The sequence below is a fragment of the Rhincodon typus genome, chromosome 9 (genome assembly GCF_021869965.1).
Source record: "Rhincodon typus isolate 14 chromosome 9, sRhiTyp1.1, whole genome shotgun sequence".
Lineage (NCBI taxonomy): Eukaryota > Metazoa > Chordata > Chondrichthyes > Orectolobiformes > Rhincodontidae > Rhincodon > Rhincodon typus.
This window is the reverse complement of record NC_063340.1, coordinates 28,085,692-28,091,691: the sequence shown is the minus strand read 5'-3', so window position 1 is coordinate 28,091,691 and position 6,000 is coordinate 28,085,692. Positions and strand designations below refer to the sequence as shown.

The following is a 6,000-nucleotide window of genomic DNA, read 5'->3' as shown; positions in this document are numbered from 1 at the left end:
TCATTCTGGAGTCTGTTTTGCGGCCACAGAAATGCTTGCCTGGCCCCCTTACAATTGAAATCCATACCACTCTTGCCCTGCTGTTCTTTTTCTTCCCCTCTTTTGCAACAGATCTACCTCTGGTGCCACGTAATTGGCTATCATTGCTTTCCCATGTCCAGTTATCTCCCAGTAGTATCCAATATGTTATCTGTTTGAAAGGGGGATGGCCATGGGGAACTCCTGCTTTAACTGCCTTCTACTAAGCTGCCTGGTGCTCACCCATGCCTTTTCTATCTGTTCAGTCTGCACCTAAGGCCTAACCACCTCACTGAACATGTTATCCATGACTTTCGAAGCATTATGGATGCTCCACAGTGAATTTATCTGCAGCTGCAGCTCCAGCTCCAGCTCCGAAATGTGGTTCAACAGTGACTGCAGCAGGATGTACTTCCTGCACGTGTGTTCACCAGGGACAACTGAAGTTTGTGATTTTTCCATGCAGCACAAGGGGAGGATATGATGGTGTGAGTTCTGCTGCTGTAACTTCTTTTACACCCCTGAGTAACATTCTTTCCCAAAAAAAAGCTAATGTAAGAATACTTCCCTTATTCCGAATGTACTTCATTTGCCCTGTTTCACTTACTCACCTTTATTATCCTGACTTTTACTTATTTCTGTTGTTTCTCATTTAATCCCTTCTTCCTTTAAAAGCTCCAAAATCAGTGCAATGGTGGAAGTACTTTCACTACTGAGGCCTATAAAAATGAGTTTGTGTGAAATACATGCACGTATGTCAAGCAATTCTAAATATACTTGAGCAAAATCATGTTTTGTATTAAATGTAAGATTTTGCCTTCTGTAGATACTGGAGCTGGTGATTGAAAACTTTGTGCACCCTTGGTACAGGTAGGATGTAGTCCATTTGATTGGAATTTTATGAAATATATTTTAAAGGAGTTAATTTAGATAAAAATGTTTTCTATTCTGTAAGCATTTTGGGTAACTTTAGAACACAAATGTATTTTATGATTTTAAGTTTTTTTTTTTTTAATTCGTTCATGGAACATGAGCATCACTGGCCAGCATTAATTGTCCATCCCCAGTTGCCTTTGAGAAGGTAGTGGTCAGGTACCTTCTTGAACTGCTGTAATCCATATGCTGTAGGTAGACCCACAATGTCATTAGGGAGGGAATTCCAGGATTTTGACCAAGTAGCTATGAAGATGCTGATATATTTCCAAGTCAGTCTGGTGGGTGGCTTGCAGGGGAAATTGCAGGTGGTGGTGTTTCCATGTATCTGCTGCCCTTGTCCTTCTAGATAGAAGTGGTCATGGGGTTGGAAGGTGCTGTCTGAGGATCCTTGGTGAATTTTTGCAGTGCATCTTGTAGATAGTACATGTTGCTGTTACTGAGCATTGGTGGAGGGAGGAGTGGATGTTGGTGGGTATGGTACCAATCAAGCAAGTTGGTTTATCCTGGATGCTGTCAAGTTTTTTTTGAATGTTGTTGGAGCTGCACTCATCCAGGCAAGTGGACAGTATTCCATCACATTCCTGACTTGTGCCTTGTAGATGGTTTTTGGGGAGTCAGGATGTGAATTACTTATTGTAGTATACCTAGCCTCTGAACTGTTCTTGTAGCCACTATATTTATACAGGGAGTCCAGTTGAGTTTCTTGTCAATGGTAATCCCCAGGATGTTAATAGTGGGAGATTCAATGATGCTAACACTATTGAATGCTTATGGCGGTGGTTAGATTGTCTGTCTCTTACTGGAGTTGGTCACAGCCTAGTATTTGTGTGGTCCAAACATTACTTGCAACTTTTCAGGCCAAGCCTGGATATTGTCCAGATTTTGTTGTATTTGAACACAGATTGCTTCAATGTCTGAAGAGTTGTGAATGATGCTTGTATTGTCCTCAAGCCAAACTAATTATTGTCCTGACATACATTGTAATTTTACTGTTTAATACATCATGGATTAAGCTTCATAAATCTTTTAGTGTTTTTACTGTATTGATTCTTGTGGTCAGTTTATTGGCAATGCAGTTTTCTTTTGAGAAGTTAGTGGGCATGGATTTTTGGTGAAGGATTGCATAGGTGATAATTCAGATATGGGAACAGTGGTTCAAGACTTTGAAAGTAGTAGTTGACTTGCTGAATGTGCAAACTCATTGGCTGTGTGAATTCTACTGTAACTGTTGGTTGCCCCAGAGATCTGCATGAGATTAGGATAAAGTGCCTAACAATGATCTATTGAGTGGTGAGTTATTGTTCTGGACATTGTGTCTGACTATAGTTTGGCTGTATTGAAATGTTTAGGGAATAATTTATATATTCTATTTATAATGTGCTGTAGCTGGTTTCCAGTGAGAACCAGCTCAGCATTCTCAGGTGACTTGATCTCTAACATAGTTTCAGTGAAGGGTTAGCCCTTTGTAGAATCTTACAGGTTCATAGTTCTTTGAAGGTGGAGTCGCAGGTGGAGAAGAAGGCATTTGGTACACTTGCCTTTATTGGTTAGTGCATTGAGCGTAGGAGTTGGGATGTCATGTTGTGGCTGTGCAGGATATTGGTTAGGACCACTTTTGGAATACTGCGTTCAATTCTGGTCTCCCTGCTATAGGAAAGGTGTTGTTAAATACGAAAGGGTTTTTAAAAAAAAAAAAAAAAAAGTTACAAGGATGTTGCCAGGGTTGGAGGGTTTGAGCTACATGGAGAGTCTGAATAGGCTGTGGCTGTTTTTCCCTGAAGCTTTGGAGGCCAAGGGGTGACATTATGGGGGTTTATAAAATCATGAGGGGCATCAATATAATGAATAGCTAAAGTCGTTTTCCCAGGGTTGGGGTGTTCAGAACTAGAGGGCATAGATTTAAGAGACCTAAGGGGTGACTTTCTCAGGCAGTGGGTGCTGCATGCATAGAACAAGCTGCCAGAGGAAGTGGGGGAGGCTGGTACAATTACAACATATAAAAGGCAACTAGATGGGTACATGAATAGGAAGGGTTTAGAGGAATATGGGCCAAATGCTGGCAAATGGGGCCAGAGTAATTTAAGATATCTGGTCAGCATGGACGAGTTGGACGGAAGGGTCTGATTTCGTGCTGTACATCTCTGACTCTGATCCTACTCTGGAATATGTAGGTTTTAAGCTGCAGTATATTTGTTTAGAACGGTGACATGACACTATCAAAGGAAACAGTGAAGATTTTCTCTTCACCTATATTTTCATCTCTCATTATTTTTGCAGCAGTTCTCTTGCAGTGAATCCAATTGGGAGATGTCTGTGGATGTTGTCCAAATTTGATTTACCACTGAAGTGAGTTGTTGTGGACACCAGGAGTTGATATAGTCATTGAGGAGTGGAAGAGAGGGGAACAGAGTCAGGGCAGAGACTACAATATGAAATTATTCAGTTCAGTGCAGATTTTGGAATATTGTGAAGTGCCTAATTGAAAAATGAGCTGCAGTCCTTTTGAGCTTGTGCTAAGCTTCAATGGGACACTGCGACTGGCTGAGGCCACTGAGGTCAATGTGCCATCAAGATGGAGAATTAAGTTTGCAAGCCATTTGAGGTTGATGTGGACTGCTTGGAACTGTTTCTCAATCTGGTTGCACCTGACCCCTCTGTGTATAGGAGACCACATTGTGAGCAACTAATGTAGTAGATTGAATTGAAGAATGTACATGTAAATTGTTACTTTGCCTAAAGGAATATTTGGGGCTGAGGATACTGAGTAGTGAGGCAATAAAAGGACAAGTATAAAATTGCAAATGTCATGGGAAAGGTACACAGTGTTAGAGGTGATTAGAAGAGGGAATCAGGGTGTCACTGAGGAAATAGACTGCTCAGAATACTAAAAGGGGAGAAGAAAGGAAGATTTAGAACAAAGAACAGTACAATGCAGGTACAGGTTCTTCGGCCCAGCAAGACTGCACTGACACATGATGCTTTTGAAAACTAAAAGTTTTTTGCCTGTATGCTGTCCATATTCCCTACCTATTCGTGTATCTGTCAAGTAACCTTTTAAATGTTGTTATTTGTATCCACCTCCTCCACTTCCTCTGGCAGTGTGTTCTGGGCACTTACTAACTCCTTTTTAAAAAAAGGAATCTGCTGCCCGTATTTCCTTTAAACTGTACCCCTTTTTTACCTTAAACCTACGGCCTCTAGTAGTTGACATTTCTACCGTGGGGGGGAAAATCTCTGACTATCCATTCTATTCATGCCTCTCATAATTTTATGAACTTCTCAGATTGCCTCTCCTTTGACGTTCAAGTGAAAACAAGCCAAGTTTGTACCCTCTCTTAAAGCCTCAACGTCATCCTGGTAGTAAGGTGATTAGAATACTTCAAATACCACAATAATCCAAATGTGGCCTAACTGAAGTTCTGTACAGCTGCCGCGTGATTTGCCAATTTTTATACTTCTATGCCTTGACCGATGCAGTCTATGTTAAGTGGTGAAGGATGGTCCATGGAGCATGGAGGCTGATGGGGTGTAAAACAGGAATGAGGGAATCAAATTCTTGTTCTGGGAATGGAATGCAGAAGTGGGCGTGCAGGATATGGGCCAGACACAGTCGAGGGCCCTGCCAAACAAAGAAGGTGAGAATCCTTCGTTGAGGAAGAAAAGGACACCTGCCAGAGGCACAGATATAGAAGGTTGCATCATGAAACAGAAGTGAGAGAAATGGTGAAACTTGGAGGATGTTCACATACAGGTTGCACAGCATGAGGAGCAGTAGTCGGGGTTGCTGTTGGGCTTCTAATAAACATTCTATAGCCTATCTCGGAAATAGACAGGGAAGTTGAGAAAGGGACAAGTTTGAGGTTTACCATGTGAAAGTGAGAGAAGGGTGGAAATTGGAAGATGTTTTCCAGTTCAGGTGAGAACACTATGCAGTACCCATACCCCAGTAGCCTGGTCATATCATTTTTTGCCAACTTATCCCAAAGTCACTCATTCTCAGGTTAATGGGACAGCCATAGTTCATACTATTTAAACGATGCCATGTTTGACAGTGGAACTGGCTTTCTGTTTAATTATTTTTGTTATGTGGCATTCTGAGATACAAATGATGTCCACAAACAAAGTTCCGTCTAAGCTGCATGGCTGCCCTCGTGCTCCAAGGTTCAGTGCCTTGCAATCAGCGTTGGAATGCTGGTCACAGTATTGACTTCTGGTTCTGGAAGTCTTGACACGCATGCGGCTCGGAAGGCCGTGCAAACCAGAAATGAATTAGAGGGAATGCTGTTCGCAAATGTTCTAAGTTTACATAGGTTCCGGGATATTTTCTCTACCAGTTATGCAAAGTAAATCATTATAAAAATGTCCATTGAGAGATACTGTTTCTTATTTTCGAAGGGAGAGAAAAGCACTGCTATCTCTGAGCGATATGAGTCATGCTCATTTCTGTCATCAAATACAAGAGAGTAAGCAGCTACTATTAACCCTCAGTCCTTCTCACTTGTTGCTACCTGCTCTCCAGAGCACCTCAGTTTACTATTTTATTTCATAATAGTTAAATCATTTTAATTATCCACAGAAGTTAATCAAACTGTATCTTTCTTTTAACTTGCTATTGTATCTAAGTTATCACACATCTGATGTAATATATTGAATGGGCAATAAAAGGCCATGAAGCTGGTTAATTTCTGTTGCTAAGTTTGCAGATGATATACAAAAATAGGTGGGAAGTTGGGTGAGGAGGACGCAAAGAATCTGCAGAGGGATATAGACAGGATAAGAGTCAACAAAAACTTGCCAGATGAAATATATTATGGGAAAGTTTGAGGTTATGCACTTTAGCAGGAAGAATAGAAGAAGTGATTATTATTTAAATGGGGGAAAAAAAACCTGCTGAAAGCTGTAGGACAGAGAATGGATGTGCTTATTTGTGAACCACAAAAGCTAGCATCCAAGTTTGGCAGGTAAGAGGGAAGGCAAATGGACTATTGGCCTTTATTTCAAAGGGAATGGAGTGTAGAAATTGGAAAGGCTCGCTAAAAATGTACA

General features: G+C 41.1%; 1 protein-coding gene across 9 annotated transcripts in view; it reads left to right on the top strand.

The window, feature by feature from the left end:
* Positions 1 to 837: 837 nt before the first annotated feature.
* snx14 (sorting nexin 14) overlaps positions 838 to 6,000 on the top strand; it is a 163,175-nt gene continuing 158,012 nt past the window's right edge. For all 9 annotated transcript variants that reach the window (XR_007262828.1, XR_007262829.1, XR_007262830.1 and 6 more), the window contains exon 1: positions 838 to 888. The gene's annotated coding sequence lies outside the window, so the exon portion shown is untranslated. The remainder of the gene's footprint in view (positions 889 to 6,000) is intronic.